We start from the raw sequence: 23,634 nt of genomic DNA, 5'->3' as shown, positions 1-23,634 counted from the left end.
ATGGATGGAAAATGACAGCTCCATTAAGTCTGTAATAGAAAATAACAAGTTTGTTATGTCTGTAACGAAAAATGATTAGTAGTGACTGATTTGTTATTTATTTTAAAGTTTAATGACTGAATTGAAAGTTAAATTACTATTGATGTAATTTATTGTTTATAAAATATTAGCAAATTAGGGATGAAGGTCCTATTTGTTTGTTTATTTTCTAGGAACTATTGGATTTGGAGGAGCAAATTGGGAACGTTTACACTGGGCTAAGCGAGGAAGCTATTTTGGAGGATCTGAGAACCAGGGGCGAAGCCAGGAGGGCTGGCATGGGCCTTGGCCCCCTCCTAAAATGTAAAATTGCATTTTAAGCCTTTAAAATTTTTTAAAAATTTTAAATTAGTAAAGATAAAATTACACTTTAGTCCTCTAAAATTATAAAAATTTGATTTAATTCTTTACAAATTATAAAAATATAAATTATAAAAAAATTAAAATTTTATCCGACCCCCCTAAAAAAATTATAGCTTCGCCTCTAAGAAGGCGACAATGTCAATCCTTAACGATGGGACCTCCAGCAGAAACTGAACCCTGCTGTATTTGTCAGGTATGTATGTGAATGTGGTCCCTCATTTCTTGTTATTTCCATGAATAAGGTATGTTTTGATTATTGAAAATTATTTTGGTTTCTCTGTGCTTGAAAACTGTTTACAGGAGGATTTTGCTAACGGCGATGACTTTCACTTTAATTGCATCAAGCAAAGGCTGGTGCAGAAGAATTCATGCCCCATATATATGCAAAAAGACAGCTTCGGCTATTTGAAATCAGGATCACCATTCTCATGCCCCCTTTTAATATCTGATTAAAAAAAAAAAACACATAAGCTGCTGAATTTTTGGACCTGCCAGTCACCTCAGTATTGTGATAGACATTTCTTATTTTAATTTTCCTTCCATTTCGGAGATTTTCATGTTAGCATACAATGAGTCATTCTACTTAGGAAAGGAGTGATCGATGGTCCAATACATCCAAACTGGGCCACATTGTTAACTGCTCATTTTCCAAATTTCTATGACTTCAAGAGTTCTATGGTTTTTTTCTTTAGCCTAGCTTTGTTACCCTAAAACTCGTATTCAGTGTTTTTCCTTCGAATCTTTATCACCTTTTAGACTGTTAGTATTTTACTTCTTTTTATTTTTGTTTTATTATGATAAATATTTTACTTCTTTTATTATTCAATATTTAAATTGAATGTGTGACCTTATAACTAGCCTGTTAACAAATTTTTAAAAATACATCAAAATACTTTTAAGTATTTTTGTTTCATGAAAATATTTATTTGTATTTTTTATTTGTTTCACGAAAAATAAATCCATAAATAAAAATAACAATGACTTCCTGATCAAGGAGATTAAACAATCTCTTTCTTTTTTAATTTGACATTTTGTTTTAAAATACCTTATAAATAAACTGATTTTTATATAAAAATTAAGTTAATCAAGTAAAATATTATTATATTAAAAATAATTTTAATTTTTAAAATATTTAAAAATATTAGAATATTAATCTCTAAAAATATAATTTAAATAAAAGTTTTAATACTATAATTTTATTTTTATAATAATTATAGTTTCGATGTGTGATCACTATTTTTTTTCAATGTGATTGCCATTCAGGTATTGAGGTTTTATTTAAGTATTGAGGTTTTTTTTTAATAAGGTATAGATTATTATTAAGTTTACATGAAATGTTATATTATTTTATTATAAAATAAACTTGGATTGTCTAAAGAAAATGCTTTTATAAATGTTATGTTTATTTTTTAAAATATTTTTTAAAAACGATTTTAGAAAAATTGTTAAACAAAGAAAAGATTTTACAAATAAAAAATAAAAAATCAAATTTTCTATAAAAAATCTATATCCGAAAATTAATTTTCAAAAGTTATTTTCAATTTAAAAACATAATATATTTTTATTTTTAAAGAAATCTATTTTTGAAAGTTTAATACAAACAAAATACAAGTATAAATTAAAGTAGTAGAAGCAAAACCCATATAGTATGACTCATTAAGTATTCAAAGATTCAAACCTCTATCTTTATCAATTAATCCGAGTCCCCATTTACTAATAAATATTTATTTAAATTATTATCTTATCAACTATTAATGTAATAAAAAAGTTATAAAGAGGCATGTCATTCTCTTCAGCTGGTAAAAAAATTACTCTACCAACGGAATAATTGCCTTTATATATATATATATATAATGAGAATGTGTTGGAAGAAAAAAGTTAGGAAAACACATAAATAAATAATAATAATAATAATAATAATAATAAAAGATCACCTGGACCACGCACGCACCCGAACTGCGCATCATTGCTACCAGAAATGTAGTCAAAGAAAAGGGACATAACGAGTTGTAGAAGTACTGAAGAGTACATATTGGAGAAACTGGATCCGTCGATCTTCCCTCTCCATCAGATCATCAAACGGTATAGAAAACCAGAACACGACACGTGCATTAGTAAACCTTGGGAACATACGATTTCCTCAAACTTTTCATAGTTCACCAATCAAATCACCTTACCCAAAATAATTGACCTTACTAATGTCTTCCACCCTCCGATTAATCCACATCCCTATGCTTCATCACACGTCCTACTCCTGCCTATTGGACCCACCTCAGAACAAACATATATTTTTAAAAAAAAAGTTATTAAAAATTAGGATACATTATACTAAATTATGAGTAAATTTTATTTTCGTCGCTTAATTAAAAAGTTATAATTTGATCATTTAATTGTTTAAAATTTTTATATAAGTTTTGAACTATTTAAAATTTTTAATTAAGTTATTGAGTTGTTAATTTTTTATTTTAAGTTCTGCCAATAAGTTCCAACTTCCAAGCGATAATTTGATAATCAGTACGATAGATCAATACCTATCAATGGGTAGAAGAATATACCTTAAATTCAATTCGACCTGACAGTCAATATCAAAGATCGAAAAAAATAATTTAAATTTTAATTCAAATTCATAATATCTAAATTTGTTTCATGTAAAAAACTAACTATAGAAGTTAAAAAGGAAAGTAAGACTTAAATGAAAATTTTAAATTGTTCAAAATGAAATTATAAATATTTTTAGTTAAGTAATAAAATGAAGGCTTACTCATAATTTAATAATTGATGAGATAGTTTTAAAAATAATTATATTTAAAAAAGTTATGATTTCAAAAATAAAAGATAATTTTCAAGCAGGGTTATATTTCATAGTTATTTTTTTAATTAATATAGTAGGTGCTAAATGATATATTTATTCTTTTTTTTATGAATATATATTTGTTCTTTTGTTTGATAAGTTTATTATAATTTTTAAGAAATAAGTTATTAGTTTGATTAATGGTTCTATTAATTAATTTGATCAATTGTTTTTTTAATTGTTTAGTTAAAAGTGTTTAGTAAAACTTAACTGTTAATTGATGATATGACATATTTTATTATTAAGTATTAATTTATTTATAATACTTTAGTTTTTTATTATGTAAAATTATTAAAATAAAACATTATTACCAAGGAATTAAAACATTTACTATTGAAATTAATCACTAATATTTTGAAAATTTAATTAAACAAATTTCTTAAGTTCCTTATTTGTAAAATATTAAGCTTGTGGAAATTGATAAATATTAATAGCGTATCAATATATTGTAAACTATATTTTTAGTGATAACTATGTCATGTTATTAGTATGTAAATTAGTGATAATTATGACACACTCTAAATAAACTTGTCAAATAGCATATTTCAATTAATATAAAGTTGCATAATAAATCATTTTATACAAGTAAATTAAAAATAAATTAAGAGTACAAAATATTCAAGAAATGGATACATGTGGTAAAAGGAGTAATTTTTTAGCAAACATGTGACAAAGGAAGATATTTTTTAGCATGTATAGTTAGATATATCATTTTGCATATCTCATTCTCAATCAATTGTGAAAAAAGTTGCTCATTTCTGCGTTTTTTTATTTTATTTTAGAGATTTTAACTCAACAAGCTCTTACAAACTTCCATTTGTTTGACTACTCGATCTTCTATTAGTACCTAAATCAACTAAAAATACTCAAAACTCGGTTATCAAACACCTCACTAATAATTTATGATTTCAAAAAATAAAAGATAATTTTGAGGAAGGTTATTTTTCATAGTTATTTTAAAAAAAATTAATATAGTAGGTATTAAATGATATATTTATTTTGTTTGATAAGTTGATTATAATTTTTGAAAGGAATAAGGGCATCCACTATTTGGGCAGAAACATAGTGATACAGTTATTTTATATGGAAAAAGTAAATCATACATTATAAAAATTCAAATTACTTATGTTCAAAAAATTTAAATTATTAGTGATTTTATTTATTATGGTTTATCAGTATTTTTTTGTATATGTTTATTTTAACGGGAGTGGGTGGTTATTAAATAAAGTAGATTTTTAAGATGGGTTCTCCTACAAAATATTAAGCTTTTCTTTTTAAATATTATAAGATCTAAATAATTTTATAATAATTATTATTATTTTAACAAAAATAAATTTTGATTTTTTAACTAAATTTTATTCAATTAATTTGTGATATTAATTTAGTTAATGTTTTTATATATACTAAAATTTGTTAGACTTCAGTGGGTTAAAAATATATATAGTTGATGTAACACTCCTTGTCTGACTACAAGATGTCACCTTCGTTACCAGAACAATTACTATTAAATAAACCATAAATAAATCAATCAAACACTCAAACATGTCGTAAACACATTCTTATTACTATACACAATTAAATCCAAGCCTTAATAGAGTTTACAAAAGTTCTTTTGTTGAACCGAGCATGATATAGTAACAAATTGTAATTTTTTTAAAATTTAGGACCGACGTCGTGACGCCACCTCCTCCAAGTCGTGATGTCAACAAATAGTTGGTCACATTGTGACCTCAAGCCACTAGTCATCGCAACATTAACGTGACACACTGTCGGCCAACGTTGTAACGAGGAAAGTTGCTCGCCGAAACGTGTAAACTCTAAATTGTATAGGGTTTTTCTAGTCATTTTTAACACCTTTTTACTTAAAAATAAAATTACTCCTAAGCATTTGTTAATGAATTTAGTGAATTTTGTTTAAATCTCAATCATGGACATTAATGTATGAAATATGCAAATTTGTGCTTCATTATATGAATTTTATGTATAAATTAAATCATTTCATGTTATTTATTAATGTACTATATTTTAAAAATACAGTGGGACCATGAGATGATATAATATGGAGCTCAATACAATTTTTGCATGGACATGAACAAATCCACCCTACTTGGACGGCAAAACCATGCAAAATTGGGTCATAAGGATGTTAATTTGACCCAGTTAAAGTGATGTTACATAGTGGGCATGTCTGGTTATTATTGGGTCATCAAACCGTCCAACAAGAGGGAGTCAAGCCCAAATTCAGCATAAGCCTATGGCTACCCAAAAATCAGCTTTAGGACAATTATTTAAGGTCCTTACACTTTGAAAATCATTAAAAATCAGCACATGAAGATTGCTCAAGAAACTGTCTACTCCATGGTTAAATTTAGAATGATTTCATGCTTAAATCAAGCAACCAACTCACCCTCATTTCCACTTGTTACGCCCAGCCATTAATTGGAGAGAACCAAGGGATCTTTGACGCCATTTTTAATAAATTCAGCCACCAACCTCAAGTATAAATACCACACTCCTCTCACATTTTCATTCATCCCTTAATCCTTAAAATCATCCATCATTCCTTCATTCATTACTCATCCATTCATTTTTTTTTTCATTTTTTCATTTTCTTCCTTTATTCCATGCCTGACAGTCCATACTTCCCTTCATTTTTAGCTAGCAAAACCATGATAAGGTTGTCTGTAATATCCCGAATTAGGGCCTAATCGGAATAGTGGTTTCGTGACCATAAATCCGAGATAGAAATAATTATTTTATAATTATTTTGAGGTTTATGATATGATTGCATGATTGTGTGAAAATTTTGTGATGAAATTCTATGCCTAAAGTGCTTAAATTGAAAGTAGGGACTAAATCGAATAAGTTACAAAACTTGCATTCTAGAAGTTTTTAGTATGAAATTGTTTTGGAATATTAATGAGGAGGTCTTAAATAGCAATTTGACCAATTTTAAGTTCATGGACAAAATTAGGACATGGAAGGAATTTTTGGAAAGTTTAGTAGTAAGGGTATTTTGGTCATTTAGTTATTAAAATGAATTAAAAACAAAATTAAAAGCCAATTTTTGTCCATCTTCTTCATTAGGCCGAAATTTCAAGGGTTCTCCATAGCTAGGGTTTGTTTCAAGCTTCCAAGCTCTATAGTAAGTGATTCCAAGCCCCATTTTTAATGATCTTTACGTTTTTGAGATCCCGATAACTCGATAAAGCTTATGTTAGCAATAATTTAACCTAGGGTTTATATTTGGAAAAATACCCATAGGTGAAATTTGTGTATTTTGATGTTTTATGATAGAATATGAAGTTTTAAATTATGTTAGACAACTTGTACTACTCGATTTTAAGCAAAAAGCGAGTAAAGGGCTTAATCGGTAAAATACCTAATAGTCACAAGTACATGTTAGAGTGAGAATTTGATGTTGCCATAGAAGAGAAAAGTGATCAGCCTGTTGTAAAACATAAGAATAAGGAATAAAGTTTAATCTCGAGCCTAGGGGCAAAAATGTAAATATGTAAAAGTTTAGGGGTAAAATTGTAATTTTGCCAAAATTTGAGTTAAGGATTAATTTGATAATGTGAGTATTAAATAAGCTAAATGTGTTATTTTAGATCAAGAAAGACGTGGAATCAACCTCAATCGAGGAAAAGAAAAGATTGTGGACTAAATTGCAAAATCTTTGTATTTTGGCACCAAGGTAAGTTCATGTGTAAATAATGTAGCATAATGGTTATTTTAAGTTATTGATGTTAATTATATGTTATGCTGAATTTTATTATGAAATGTATGCTTTGTGTTTAATTTCAAATAATATGTAAATTATGTGAACTACTTGTTAAATATAATTGTTACCGAGTATTGATTTGGCATTCTACGGAAGACGGCAAGGATAAGTGTTCGAGGAAAAGCCCGTTTGAACCTTAGGAATAGATTAGGATACAAGTGACATGTTACTAGGATGGTTGAGCATCCGAACTCGTTGAGTTGAGTCCGAGTTCACTTATGGATGCGAATGTCCGAACTCGTTGAGTTGAGTCCGAGTTCGTGAGATGTAACTAGGCATCCGAACTCGTTGAGTTGAGTCCGAGTTCACTTATGGATGCGAACGCCTTGAGCTCGTTGAGTTGAGTCCGAGTTCGCTTATGGGCGGTTACATGATTGCTTGATTGCATATATGGCACTTATGTGCAAGTTATCCATGTATCCGAATTATATTCGATGTGTTCAACGGGTAAAGTTCTACTCAAATGGAGGAATATTCGAGATGTAAAGAGACGTATTGGTAAGTGATGTGAAATGGATATTTTGGACAGGTATGTATTTAACCCTCGGGTTGAGTATTGATACAACCACGATAAGGTAATAAGATGATGAAAATGATTAAAAATGTGATATGTGTTTTAGTGATACATGCTAATGTTGATTGGTATGATGCTTGTTATGTTACTTATTATTTGCATATGAACTTACTAAGCATTTATGCTTACTCCTCCTTCTTACTCATTGTAGTTTTGGACAAGCCACCGAGAGTCGGGATAGGTCAAGGCTCAATCACACTATCCTAAGACTTTTGGTAATGGCTTGTAAATTTAAGTATGGCATGTATAGCAATATACCTTTTTGTGTAAATGATCTTATGGTATGGTGATGGAATGGTTGAAGAAATGCTTGATAATGATAAATTATGAAAATAGTTAGTTTAGATTATATTTGATGTTAAGGAAAATTATTAAGATACTTAGTGCATAAAAACTCATAAAAGGGATGAAATTTGCCATAAATGAATCTGCAGCAACAACGACGCAAGTTTAAAAATTTACTAAAATCATAGAAATTGAAATTGGTGATGAACTACATATAAAATTGAAGCTTATTATGTCTAGTTTCACATGAAACAAATGAAACAGTAAAGGAATTATATGTTACAAGATATTTGAATTTTAGTGAAACAGGGTCATAGCAGTTTCTGAATCCCTGTTCCAACTTTAGAAATTCACCATAAATTGTAAAGATATAATTAGGTAGTTTATTTTATATTCTCAGAATCCTTATTGAGTCTAGTTTCAGTAGAAATAAACCTCATAGTCATATGGATTTTTTACAGAGAGAAATGTGGTTCGTAGTAAACAAAGGTCAGACCAGTCAAGTCCTAAAACAGGGTAACTTTAACTAATAAACTGTACTAATTGGCCCAACCAAAATTCTAGAAAAATTAGTATATAGGTATATGAGTCTAGATTTAGGAAAATTTACGGATCTTGATTTGAGTTTTGTAACTCGAGATATTATTTTTCTTGTGATTGTGATGCAAGTAGCTTAAAAGTCGTGAATGTAGAAATAAATAATCCAAAGTTCTAAATATGTTAAATTAAGCTTAGTAACACCTCATACTCGACTCACGACGGTCTCAGCGTGGGGCATTACATTTAGTGGTATCGAGCAGGTTTAGTCGGTTCTCGGACTACGTGTTGTATGTACGGATTTTGCTATACATGCCATATGTATGAATTGTGATAGTGTGACGACTTGACCTTTTAAATGAATTTTTTTATATAGTAAATGGATCCCGATCCATTGTGGCGATGAAGTAGAGAGTAATGCGCCACTCCATTGAAGGAGCAAGCGTGATGAAAACCCACCCCTCATGTTGGTCGGGGAGGAGGAGAAAGGGATCGAAGCCTTTCTCCAAATGATGAGTGCATGGTACATCTGAGTTCGTTCAGACGAACCCAAATGTACGACCTCCCCACCTCCCCAATTCCTCAACCTATACCCCGATGCCTCAAGGTATGGATATGATAAAATTTCACAGAACCCCGTTGATGTAATTCATAAACAAGGGGTGAAGAATTTAGAGCAAATATTGATGATGATACAGAAAGCGAGTTCGGCTTGAAAATTCTATCCGGTATTTGATGAATTATCTTGTACACTTGAAGAATGTTTGAAATGCGCTATATCTTTGTTGAGGATTCACTTATAATTGGTGGAAGACTTTGATTTGGTGGTACCGAAGAGAAAATAACACAGAATTCTTTCAAGAAGAGTTTGGAAGAAATATATTAGTGAAAGATTTATTGATCGAAGCGTAAAGAATTTCTTGAGTGAAGCAAGGTAATATGACGGTTACAGAATATGAAAGAAAGTTTGTTCGATTAAGTAAGTATGCCAGAGAGTATGTTCCTACAGAGGCCAAGATGTGCCGACGATTTGAAGACGGGCTCAACGAAGACATCAATGTATTTGTTGGAATTCTTGAATTAAAAGAAATGGTAGTATTGGTTGATCGAGCTTGTAAGGCCGAAGAATTACTTAAAGAAAAGAAAAAGGTAGAGGCTGAGACTAGAAATTGGAAGAAAAGACCGATGAGTGGTTCATTTTCACAGCAACCTAGAAAGTCAAAGAATATGAATCCTCGTTCCCAAGCTTCAGCTGGGCAATCATATGGGAATTATAGGAAGCAAAATGTGGGTCCTAAATCCCACACTACTTGGCGACCGGTGTAGGGAACTCGAGATTTGTTAAACCCGAGTGCCGGTGTGTGGTAGAAATCATTTTGGTCCGTGTAGAGCAAATGAATGTTTTCGATGTGGTTCTCCGGATCATTTTATTAGAGACGCCCAAAGAGAGTGAAAAGAAAAATTTGAATACAAAAACAAGTGGGGCGGATTCGAGAGGAAGATATCCAAGAAAAGTCGGAGCAAAGCAAGCGATAAGAATGAAGCGGGTTGCACCGTTAGACTGAAGGAAGGGCTCGGCTAGAACTTATGCTATTAAAGCACGTGAAGATGCTTCCTCACCGATGTGATTACCGTACATTTTCCTCTATAATGTTAATATTATTGCTTTGATTGATCCGGTTCTACTCATTCATATGTATGCATGAAACGGTGTCTAGTATGAATATACCGTTGAGAACACGAATTTATGATTAGAGTGTCGAACCCGTTAGGCAAATGCGTGATAGTTGATAAAGTAAGCAAGAAATGCCCTTTAATGATTCGGGGTCATTACTTTCCAAATTGACTTGATGTTGTTACCGTTTGATGAATTTGATGTTATTTTGGGTATGGATTGGTTGACATTGCATGATGCTATAGTAAATTGCAAAGAAAAGGTTATAGAATTAAAGTGTGGAAATGGTGAAACTCTGCGGGTTGAATAAGATAAATCGAGGCATTGCCTAGTGTGATTTCTTCAATGTCGGCTCAAAGATATCTCGAGAAAGGGTTATGAAGCTTATTTGGTGTATGTAATTAATACAAAAGAAGTTGAAAAGAAAGTTGAATCGATCTTGGGTTGTGTGTGAATTTGCTGAACGTATTTCGGAAGAATTGCCGGTTTGCCTCCATCGGGAAGTAGAATTTGGTATTGATTTGATACCGGAACAGCTCAATTTGGATTGCTCAGTATAGAATGGCACCCGCAGAGTTGAAGGAATTAAAGTCGCAGCTTGCAAGAGTTGGTGAAAAAGGTTTTGTGAGACCGAAGTTTTTCACCTTGGGGTGCTCCGTGTTATTTGTGAAAAGAAGGATGGTTCTATGAGGTTGTGTGTTGATTATCGGCAGTTAAACAATGTGACAATCAAAAACAAATATCCGTTGCCAATAATTGATGATTTGTTTGATCAGCTAAAAGGAACGACATGGTTTTCAAAGATTGACTTGAGATCTGGGTATTACCAACTACGGGTAAAGGAGTCGGATGTGCCTAAAACTGCTTTTAGAACAAGGTACGGTCATTATGAATTTTAGTTATGCCATTCAAAGTTGACAAATGCTCTGTTGTGTTTATGGATTTAATAAATCGCATATTTCGCCATACTTGGACAGATTTGTTGTGGTGTTTATAGATGATATTTTAATTTATTCAAAAGATGAGACAGAGCATCTTTGAGCATTTGAGGATAGTTTTGCAAACTTTGAAAGATAAGCAACTGTATGCTAAGTTTAGTAAAAGTGAATTTTGGCTCGGAAGTTGGATTTTTGGGTCATATTGTTTGGTGATGGTATACAAAGTTGATCCTAGTAAAATTTCAGCCATTGTTGATTGGAAACCACCAAAAACGTGGCAAGTTAGAACTTTCTTGGGGCTAGCTGGGTATTATCGGCGGTTTGTAAATGGATTTTCTATAATTGCTACTCCTATGACTAGACTACTCCGAAAGAATGTTAAATTTGAATGGACGGAAGAATGTCAACAGAGTTTTGAAGAATTGAAAAAGTTATTAACTGAAGCACCAGTGTTGGTACAACCCGAATTAGGTAAAGAATTTGTGGTGTATAGTGATGCTTCTCTAAATGGTTTGGGGTGTGTACTCATGCAAGAAGGAAAAGTGGTGGCTTATGCTTGAGGCGTTAAAACCTCATGAGAGGAATTATCCTACTCACGATTTGGAATTGGTCATGTGGTGTTTGCTTTGAAAATTTGGCGACATTATTTGTATGGTGAAAATGTCGGTATATACCGACCACAAAAGTCTTAAGTACTTGATGTCACAAAAGACTTGAATTTGAGACAACGAAGATGGTTGGAGTTGTTGAAAGATTACGAGCTTGTTATTGATTATCATCCGGAAAAGCGAATGTGGTTCTTGATGCTTTAAGTAGAAAGTTGTTGTTTGCTTTGAGAGTTATGAACACTCGGTTGAAAATGTCGGATGACGGTTCGATTCTAGCGAGTTAAGAGCAAGACCGATGTTTTACAAGAGATTTCGAAACTCGAAAAAATGATCAAGATTTGCTAGCCAAAAGAAAATGAAGGAAGTCGTCACGGGATCGATTTTAGAATTGGTTCGATGGGTGCTTAATGTTTAAAGATCGGATTTGTATCAAGAATGAGGAATTGATTCAAAAGATCCTACTGGGAAGCACGTAGTGGTTATTTCTCGATTCATCCGGGTAGTACAAAATGTATAATGACTTGAAGAAAATGTATTGGTGGAATGGAATGAAAAGAGATATATCGAGTTTGTGTCCAAATGCTTAATTTTTCAACAGTGAAAGTTGAACACCAAGTACCTTGAGATTACTCCACCTATTATGGTTCTGAATGGAAATGGGATCGGATTACTATGGATTTTGTTTCAGATTGCCATTGACTCCGGAAAGAAAGATGCCATCCGGGTAATAGTTGACAGATTAACTAAGTCACTCATTTTATCCCGATCGTCACGGATTATTCTCTTAACAAGTTGGTGAATCGTATATTAGAGAAATTGTTAGATTACACAGAATACCATTATCGATTATTTCAGATAGAGATCCAAGGTTTACCTCAAGTTTTGGCAAAAGTTGCAAGACGCGTTAGGTACGAAGTTAAATTTCAGTACTGTTTTTCATCCACAAACTGATGGACAATCAGAAAGAATAATTCAGATTCTTGAAGATATGCTTAGATGTTGTGTATTGGAATTTCAAGGAAGTTGGGAAAGATACTTACCGTTGGTGGAATTTGCTTACAATAATAGTTATCAGACAAGCTTGAAAATGGCACCTTATGAAGCATTATATGGTCGTAAGTGTCGACGCCATTGTATTGGTGAACTCAAGGAAAATCAGTTTATGGAGTTGATCTAATAAAAGAAACCAAGAAAAGTGAAGATAATTCGAGATTGTTTGAAAGTCGCTTGAGATAGATGTAAATCTTATGCACCTAAAGCGAAAGGACATTGAATTTCAAGTTGGTGATAAAGTATTTTTAAAGGTGACTCGTGGAAGAAAGTCCTTAGATTTGGATGGAAGGGCAAATTAAGTCCGCGTTTTGTTGGGCCGTATGAAGTAATTGAAAAAGTTGGACCCAGAGCATATCGGCTAGCATTACCACCGAATTAGAGAAGATTCATGATGTGTTCCACGTATCTATGTTACATCGGTATTGTTCGGATCCTTCACATGTAGTTTCACCGACGAAATTGAACTACAACCGGATATGACCTACGAAGAAGAACCGATTAAGATTTTAGCTCGAGAGGTCAAACAACTAAGGAATAAAAATGTTGCACTTGTGAAGGTGTTGTGGCAAAGGCATGGAGTAGAAGAAGCTACATGGGAATCCAAGAAACTATGAGAAATCAATACCCACATCTCTTTCTAGGTAAGATTTTCGAGGACGAAAATCCTTAAAGGGGAGAGTTGTAATATCCCGAATTAGGGCCTAATCGAATAGTGGTTTCGTGACCATAAATCTGAGATAGAAATAATTATTTTATAATTATTTTGAGGTTTATGATATGATTGCATGATTGTGTGAAAATTTCGTGATGAAATTCTATGCCTAAAGTGCTTAAATTGAAAGTAGGGACTAAATCGAATAAGTTACAAAACTTGCATTCTAGAAGTTTTTAGTATGAAATTGTTTTGGAATATTAATGAGGAGGTCTTAAATAGAAATTTGACCAATTTTAAGTTCATGGACAAAATTAGGACATGGAAGGAATTTTGGGAAAGTTTAGTAGTAAGGGTATTTTGGTCATTTAGTTATTAAAATGAATTAAAAACAAAATTAAAAGCCAATTTTTGTCCATCTTCTTCATTAGGCCGAAATTTCAAGGGTTCTCCATAGCTAGGGTTTGTTTCAAGCTTCCAAGCTCCATAGTAAGTGATTCCAAGCCCCGTTTTTAATGATCTTTACGTTTTTGAGATCCCGATAACTCGATAAAGCTTATGTTAGCAATAATTTAACCTAGGGTTTATATTTGGAAAAATACCCATAGGTGAAATTTGTGTATTTTGATGTTTTATGATAGAATATGAAGTTTTAAATTATGTTAGACAACTTGTACTACTCGATTTTAAGCAAAAACGAGTAAAAGGGCTTAATCGGTAAAAATACCTAATAGTCACAAGTACATGTTAGAGTGAGAATTTGATGTTTCCATAGAAGAGAAAAGTGATCAGCATGTTGTAAAACATAAGAATAAGGAATAAAGTTTAATCCCGAGCCTAGGGGCAAAAATGTAAATATGTAAAAGTTTAGGGGTAAAATTGTAATTTTGCCAAAATTTGAGTTAAGGATTAATTTGATAATGTGAGTATTAAATAAGCTAAATGTGTTATTTTAGATCAAGAAAGACGTGGAATCAACCTCAATCGAGGAAAAGAAAAGATTGTGGACTAAATTGCAAAATCTTTGTATTTTGGCACCAAGGTAAGTTCATGTGTAAATAATGTAGCATAATGGTTATTTTTAAGTTATTGATGTTAATTATATGTTATGCTGAATTTTATTATGAAATGTATGCTTTGTGTTTAATTTCAAATAATATGTAAATTATGTGAACTACTTGTTAAATATAATTGTTACCGAGTATTGATTTCGGCATTCTACTAAGACGGCAAGGATAAGTGTTCGAGGAAAAGCCCGTTTGAACCTTAGGAATAGATTAGGATACAAGTGACATGTCACTAGGATGGTTGAGCATCCGAACTCGTTGAGTTGAGTCCGAGTTCACTTATGGATGCGAATGTCCGAACTCGTTGAGTTGAGTCCGAGTTCGTGAGATGTAACTAGGCATCCGAACTCGTTGAGTTGAGTCCGAGTTCACTTATGGATGCGAATGCCCGAGCTCGTTGAGTTGAGTCCGAGTTCGCTTATGGGCGGGTTACATGATTGCTTGATTGCATATATGGCACTTATGTGCAAGTTATCCATGTATCCGAATTATATTCTGATGTGTTCAACGGGTAAAGTTCTACTCAAATGGAGGAATATTCGAGATGTAAAGAGACGTATTGGTAAGTGATGTGAAATGGATATTTTGGACAGGTATGTATTTAACCCTCGGGTTGAGTATTGATACAACCACGATAAGGTAATAAGATGATGAAAAATGATTAAAAATGTGATATGTGTTTTAGTGATACATGCTAATGTTGATTGGTATGACTGTTTGTTATGTTACTTATTATTTGCATATGAACTTACTAAGCATTTATGCTTACTCCCTCCTTCTTACTCATTGTAGTTTTGGACAAGCCAGCTCAGGAGTCGGGATAGGTCAAGGCTCAATCACACTATCCTAAGACTTTTGGTAATGGCTTGTAAATTTAAGTATGGCATGTATAGCAATATACCTTTTTTGTGTAAATGACCTTATGGTATGGTGATGGAATGGTTGAGGAAATGCTTGATAATGATAAATTATGAAAATAGTTAGTTTAGATTATATTTGATGTTAAGGAAAATTATTAAGATACTTAGTGCATAAAAACTCATAAAAGGGATGAAATTTGCCATAAACAGAATACTGCAGCAACACTTATGCGAGTTTAAAAATTTACTAAAAATCATATAAATTGAAATTGGTGATGAACTACATATAAAATTGAAGCTTATTATGTCTAGTTTCACATGAAACAAATGAAACAGGTAAAGGAATTATATGTTACAAGATATTTGAATTTTAGTGAAACAGGGTCATAGCAGTTTCTGAATCCCCTGTTCCAACTTTATAAATTCACCATAAATTGTAAAGATATAATTAGGTAGTTTATTTTATATTCTCAGAATCCTTATTTAGTCTAGTTTCAGTAGAAATAAACCTCATAGTCATATGGATTTTTTACAGAGAGAAATGTGGTTCGTAGTAAACAAAGGTCAGACCAGTCAACTCCTAAAACAGGGGTAACTTTAACTAATAAACTGTACTAATTGGCCCAACAAAAAATTCTAGAAAAAATTAGTATATAGGTATATGAGTCTAGATTTAGGGAAAATTTACGGATCTTGATTTCGAGTTTTGTAACTCGAGATATTATTTTTCTTGTGACTGTGATGCAAGTAGCTTAAAAGCTGTGAATGTAGAAATAAATAATCCAAAGTTCTAAATATGTTAAATTAAGCTTAGTAACACCTCATACTCGACTCCGGCGACGGTCTCGGGCGTGGGGGCATTACATTGTCTCTTGGCCGGCCACCTTAAGGAGCCATTAGCAAAGGAGCAACATGAGGATCAGAGGAAAACATCTTCATTCAGAGTTTGCGAGACTACCAGTTTGAATAGAGTTTATTCTTCCTTTACTTTATTATTTTGATTTAAATATGTTTGCAGTGTGTTTTATGATCTTGTTATCAACAATGGAAACTTAAATCTGTTAAGCTAGAATGATTGCATTTATTCAATGAAGTTTGTTAAATCATGTTTAAAGTGTTTGTGCCTCGGTCGATCATGTTTTCAATTAATTCAAGTATGTATTTCATTCATACGTGATTGGATGCATTTGAATTAGCTGAGCTATCCTGACCAAATGACGGCTAATGGACACAATAACTGAAAAGTGCATGCTTAATTTAGATCCTGATCTAACTAAATTAAAGGTTCATAATAACTTTGACAAGCTCTATTATTTTGCATTGTTTTTAGATTTATGTGATTAAATTGTTTCAAACCTGATCCGTCTCTGTTACTTCACATGAATTCTAAGAAATCCTTAGTTTAATATGGTCAGTAAAATGCATATTTCACTAAGTAAAAGATTCTAAAATAACTTAATTTGGTTTCCAAACTCATGAAAGATCAAGTTGTCATGGAATATTTTTCGAACACTGTTAAGCATGAGAAAAATAAACTAAGTTGAATAGTGTAATTATCTTAGCATATTCATGTTATTGATTGTTGGATTTTATGTTTTTGCTGCTAAACACATTTCATACATCTCATCTCACACTTTGCATTTATATTAAATTGCATTAAGGATCATCCTGCATTTAGATAATTTAATTTAGCTTAAACATCATCACTCAAAATATTGTGTTTTTATCAACAAATTGTTAACTTTAATTTTACAATTAATTAGTTAACATACACAATCCCTGTGGAGACGATAACTCTTCTACTTACTTTATTACATGATAACAACTGTGTACACTTGCACAAACTGAGCGTTACAAGTTTTTGGCGTCGTTGCCTGTGATTGTTGCCTTAATCATTTTTTTTAAAATTATTCTTTACAGTTTGGTTTTTATTTTATTTTTATCTAACTTCTAACTTTACTAATTTATTATTTTATCTTTTGTGAATTATTTCTCAGGTGTTTATAAGCATAGATCGAATTATCGATTTATTACCCATAGACCCTAAAATTGAGCGAACGTTTAGACAAAGAAGATGTGAACGATCAACTCAAAGACAAGTCAAGATGGACCTTGGAAATCAGAATGATGGACAAGGAAATTGAGCCAATCATGTTCACAATCCAATCCTTATTGTTGATGATAGGGATCATGCCATAAGACAGTACATTGTATCACTCTTCAATGAGTTAAATCCGGGAATCAAGAAGTCGGAGATTGAGGCACCCCAATTTGAATTGAAACCTGTGATGTTTCAAATGCTCCAAACGGTAGGCCACTTTAGTGGTATGCCCACGGAAGATCCACACCTTCACATTCGACTATTCGTGGAGGTGAGTGACTCTTTTAAGATAGCTGGTGTGATTGAAGATGCATTGAGGTTAAAGTTGTTTTCAAACTCGTTGTGAGATCGAGCACGAGCATGGCTTAATTCATTGCCCCCAAGTTCAATATCTACATGGCAAGAATTAGTAGAAAGATTTTTGGTTAAGTATTTCCCACCAAGAAAAAACGTTAAGTTGCAAAGATGAGACAACCACGTTTTCAATATTGGAAGATGAATCCTAGTACAATGCGTGGGAAAGATTTAAGGAATTACATCTTAAGTGCCCTCATCAAGGGATTCCACATTGCATCCAATTGGAGACATTTTATAACTGTCCCAACATACACAAAAGATTGGTGGTACATGCTTCTACAAATGGTGCGATTGTGTCTAAGTCTTATAATGAGGCTTACGAGATCATTGAAAGGATCGCTAGCAACAACGACCAATGGCCGACAAATCAAACAACTTTTGGAAGACAAGTAGCTGGAGTGCACAAAGTGGACACACTTACATCACTCTCAGCTCAGGCACCTTATATTTCTTTAATGTTGAAACAATTTACCGCTAATAGTCCTAATAATTTTATAGCTCAGTCACCAAGTCAGTTCGAGCTTATTTCTTGCGTATACAGTGGAGATGGTTATTCTTTCGAGAATTACCCATAAAATCCTGAGTCAGTATATTATGTAGGGAATCAACACCAAAATAAAGGTGGACAAGAACCACAGTCCAACTTCTACAATCCTTTATGGTGTAATCATCCAAACTTTTCTTAGAGTAACTAAGAAAATAGACCGAACAACTACATGCAGCATAGACCAAGTCAACCCCAAGGGTTTAATCAACAAGTTCCAAAACCACTAAAAATCGAGTCATCTAATAGTTTGCAGAACTTGTGGAAAGCGTACATGACGAAGAATGACGCCTTAATCTAAAGTCAAGCAGTAACATTGAAAAATTTGGAGAGCCAAATGGGCCAATTAGCTACGGAGCTTCGTAACAGACTGCAAGGAACCTTATCGAGCGATATAAAAAATCCAAGGAATTTTGGTAAGGAACATTGCAAAGTAGTTGCCTTACGAAGTGGTAAGACTTTGGAGCCCAAGACGATTTTGACTAAAGATGAACCTACTGAGAAGAAAGAAAGTCAATCAACCATTGAGATTCCCGCACTAGTAGAGCTAGAACTTACAAAGTCTAAGAGGTAAAATCTAACCCAATAAATTCTTAAAAGCTAACATCTCCTTTGGATTCAGATTTATCTCCTAGAAAAGTTGTCTGATTCAACCCAAAGTTCCAAAACCTCCGTACCATGAAAAGTTCCAACCAAATAAGCAGAAAAAGGAGGTGCAATTTGTAACAACCCATTTTTGCAGTGAAATCGAAATAGTGGTTTCGGGAGCATAAATTTGACCCAAAAATAAGGTTTATTTTTATCTCATACTATGGTCCGTATTATAATAGGCATTTCATGTGAAAATGTTGATACGAAATTTTTATAGATTTAGTACTTAATTCGAGAATAACTAAATCGTATAAAATGTGAAAGTTGAATTCTGGTAGCTATAAGGATTAAATAGCTATGGAATTCAAAACTAGAGGTCCTTATATGGTAATTAGACCATTAAGAATAGTATGTAGATTTTTCTTGGTGACTCATCCATGGAAATATAGAAAAAGAGCAAGAACTAAATTGGAAATAGCAAAATACTTAATTAATTAAAAGATGAAAAGAAAATAGATTATCTTATTTTCATAATCTTCAACCTAAAAACACATGGAAACCCTAGAAGAGAGAGAAGAAACTTTCAAGGCCTAATTGGGTAAGTTTCCTTGTCCCGTTAGTAATTTTGATATTTTTGAAACCGGGATAGTCTAATCTATCTACTTGAGGGATTAATTTGAAAAATTATCAAGGTATGAAAAAAGGGTCATGGATGTATATGCTGAAAATTAGAAATTTATGGTAGAAAATGAAAGATTATTGATAGATAAACAACTTTTACAAAGTGATTTTTGATGAAAACATGATTTAGGGACTAAAATGAAAAGTTGTAAAATTTGATGAAAAATTCTGAAATTTTATGAATACCTATGCTGTAAAATTTGTAATGGGGCATTGGTTAGGCTTGGAATAGGGAGTACTTTGCACAAGTTTCATTTTCCGAGCCTAGGGACGAATTCGAAATTTATGCAAAAGTTAGAGGCAAAATAGTATTTTTGCCTGGGATGTAAATTGAGTCCATTTAAATAGTGAAATGTGTGAAATTGATGGTTAAATTCATTTATATAGATCTGAACAACACTAATTCGAGGTTAGATCGAGGAAAAGAAAAAGTTTCAGATTAGTATATTTCTAACGCGAACAAGGGTTGAGGTAAGTTTGTGTAACTTAATCGAGCATGAAATTATGTTAATTGAATGTTGTGTTTGTATGTAATGTGATTTATATTGATGTGCTTTATTTGTATGCTATGATGGAAAATTTGATACATGCTTGAAATGTGATAAAGGGTTAAGTCCCGATTGAATGTTGAATTCCAATGATTATATGCGTTTTCCCGAAAATAATAAGGTCCTGCATTTGTTACGGACGGGATTTAGCTCGAACGAGTAATTCCATTAACCTTGTTATAAAAAGGATTTAGCCCGAATGGGTAATCTCGATATAATACCTCTCAAGCATACATTATGATTAGGGTTTAGCCTGGACTGGTAAACCTAATTAAACTCTTTGAACATACATTATATAAAGGATTTAGCCTGGACTGGTAATCCTATTATATGATATGTGGCTCGAAAGAGTGTTTTTTGGTTAAGTGCCCTAATGGGTACTTTTGAATAAGAAATTGATGGATTATTGAATCGTATACTTTGAGTGTACTACTTGAGCATCCATCAGAATTCAATGATTCAATGGACATAAAACTCTTGACATGACATGAGAACTTTGAGATGAATTGATAATGTCTTGAAAGAGTATTGCATTATGAGCTCATCTATGTTACTTGATTGATATGAAGATTTTGATGACTAACATGTTTGATTGAATGTATGTGTTTAGGCAATTTAGCCAAATGGATGGAACACATGATATTGTATGCTTAGATTTAATAAACAGGATTGGTAAGTTTAGTTTCTGTTATATGAACTTACTAAGAATGTAATGCTTACTCTGTTTATTTTTTCCTATTTTATAGTGCTCGGAAGCTCTTGAAGGTTAACAGATCATTGGAGCATCGTCACACTATCAACTAGCTATTTTAGGTATATATAGTAAAATCATTTTGGTATAATGGCATGTATAGGACAACTTGGAAAATAGTGGCTTGAAATGTTATTTTGTAACCTAGCCATTGGAATGGCTAGTAATGGTTCATTTTGGTATGACTAAGTAGATTATTACGATATATATACACACACATGTGTTATGTTAAGAATAGGTGATCAAATGTTATGAATGCCTAAGTTAAACTAAGGTAAGGTTGTGATCATGTATGCTTGTAATGATATGCCTAGTGAATGATGAAATTTGCTTAAGTTGAATGCTTGGATTGGTTGGTATTGGATGTGTGGTTCAAGTGTAGGTCTTGGATAAAATTTTGAGGGAGAAATGAAGCTAGAAATGGCTTCATTTTGTCCACACGGGCGGACACACGTCTAGACCGTGTGTGACACATGGCCTAGTAACATAGGCATGTGGTTAGGCCGTGTATCCCCTGGACCTTAATTTTGAAAAACAGAATGCTTAGAATTGAGCACACAGGCAGAGACACGGGCGTGTGTCTTAGCCATGTATACCACACGACCTAGAACACTGGCGTGCATCTTGGCCGTGTGAAACTTGTACCTAATTTTGAATTGAATTAATTAACCACACGGCCTAGCACACGAGCGTATGGATGGCCTGTGTACAAGTCAGAGAGTTACAAGGGGTCGAACACGACTTCTATCACGGGCGTGTCCCAAGGTCACACGGGTGTGTCCCTTGGACCACACAGGCGTATGAGCCCTACACCTTGGAAAAAATTTGTAATTTTGAAAAAAATTCTTAGAGGTCTCGATTAAGTTCTGACTCGACTCTAATGCTCGTATTGGGCCTCGATGGCCTAATCAAGGGATGTTATGAATGATCTCGGTAAATGAATAGTCATTTACATAAGTTATCTGTAAATGTTTCTAAATGTTTAGGTAATGTTCTGTAGCCCTGTTATGGCGACAGATACGAGTTAGGGGTGTTACATTTAGTGGTATTAGAGCTACGATTTAGTCGATTCTCAGATTTGACGTAGCAAACACGAGTTTAGCTATACATGCCATTATATAAATTATGATAGTGTGATGACTCCTGAACATTTTAAATATATTTTTCATATAGTAATGTCATCCAACCGAGTTAGAGCTGAATCCAAAGAAACTGAGAGCAATGCTTCAGTTTTAGTTCAACGAGTTACGCCTGTGTCTAGTAGTGAAAGGCCCATGTCTAAGGCCGAACTGAGGATGCAAAACAAACCTTCTTTTAAATGATGAATGAATGGTTTACACAATACCTGAGAACAAGCCCTGTTGTACAACGACCTTCCCCACTTGCTCCTCAACTAATTCCTGAGGTATCACAAGGTGCCGAACCTATTAGAGTTGGTAAGCCTTCGATAGAAAAATCCTCAAGCATGGGGCAGAAGAATTTAGAGCTACCACAGATGATGATCTGGAAAGGGCCGAGTTTTGGCTAAAAAATACTATTTGGGTTTTTGATGAACTATCCTGCACACCTGCTGAAAGTCTGAAATGTGCAGTATACCTACTGAAAGATATAGCTTTTCATCGGTGGAATACCATAACTTTAGTGGTACCAAGAGATAATGTTACATGGGAATTATTCTAGGCTAAATTCAGGAAGAAGTATGTTAGTTAGAGGTTCATGGATCAGAAAAAGAAAGAACTTCTAGAGCTCAAACAAGGAAACATGACTGTATCCGAATATGAACGAGAATTTGTTCGGTTGAGAAAATACTCCAAAGAATGGGTTCTAACCGAGGTTGATATGTGTAAACGCTTTGAAGAGGGTTTAAATGAAGATATCAAGTTATTGATTGGAATTCTTGAAATAAGAAAATTTGTGGTGTTACCCGATCGAGCCCACAAAGCTGAGGAATTAAGGAAAAGAGACAAGCCAAACGAGGGGCTTGGGTTTCTGGAAAAAAAAACTATGAGTAAGTCACAATCATTTACACCTAAGAAATTAAAGAAGTATTATGATCGTGTTACCACCTCTACGGGATATTCTAGAAGAGTGCGGGGCTCTCAGCGTTCTAACCCGAGGTCTTCACCTTCGTCTATGACCAATGTGGGTAGTGTTGGTAATCCCAAACTGAAATGTAAACATTGTAACTGTAATAGCCCGATTTTGGGTCTAGTCGGAACAGTGGTTTCGGGACCACAAACCCGACGAGAAAAAAAAAATTATTTTTATTATATTTTTATAGTCTATAAATTTATGAAAATATTTCGTAAAAATTTCATTCGAAAATTTTGACGTTTGAGCACTCAATTTAGTCAAAAGGACTAAATTGTAAAAAGTGCAAAAGTTGAGTTCTTTATATATGAGGTGCCTAATTGTTATGAGTTTTAAATTGAAAGTCCTTATGTGACAATTATTCCTTTAATAAGTTAGTGAATGGATATTTGTTTGGTATTTTTGAAATTTGGTTGAAATAAAAGGGTAATTTTGTAAATTAATTAAAATAACCTAATAAGACAAATGATAAAAGCTATCATTTTTTCATTCTTTCTTCTTCAACCGTGGAAAGAACAGAAAATAGCAGCCATGGATGAGCTCCATTCGCCAAGCTTTTATGGCTTATATAGGTACGGTTTTGTCCGCTTTTAATGATTTTAGTATTTTGAGATCCCGAAGCTTAAATTTTCTATTTCTACCAATTGATTGAAGAGAAATTAGAGTTTAAAATTTACCCATTCA

General features: G+C 32.8%; 1 non-coding gene across 1 annotated transcript; it reads right to left on the bottom strand.

Moving 5' to 3' along the window:
- Positions 1-17,842: 17,842 nt before the first annotated feature.
- LOC128284557 (small nucleolar RNA R71) lies at positions 17,843-17,949 on the bottom strand. The gene has a single exon (XR_008274981.1). It is a non-coding gene; the product is annotated as a small nucleolar RNA R71 (small nucleolar RNA).
- Between the last annotated feature and the right edge of the window lie 5,685 nt (positions 17,950-23,634).

This window comes from Gossypium arboreum, chromosome 11, assembly GCF_025698485.1.
Source record: "Gossypium arboreum isolate Shixiya-1 chromosome 11, ASM2569848v2, whole genome shotgun sequence".
Classification (NCBI taxonomy): domain Eukaryota; kingdom Viridiplantae; phylum Streptophyta; class Magnoliopsida; order Malvales; family Malvaceae; genus Gossypium; species Gossypium arboreum.
This window is presented reverse-complemented; position numbering and strand designations above follow the sequence as displayed.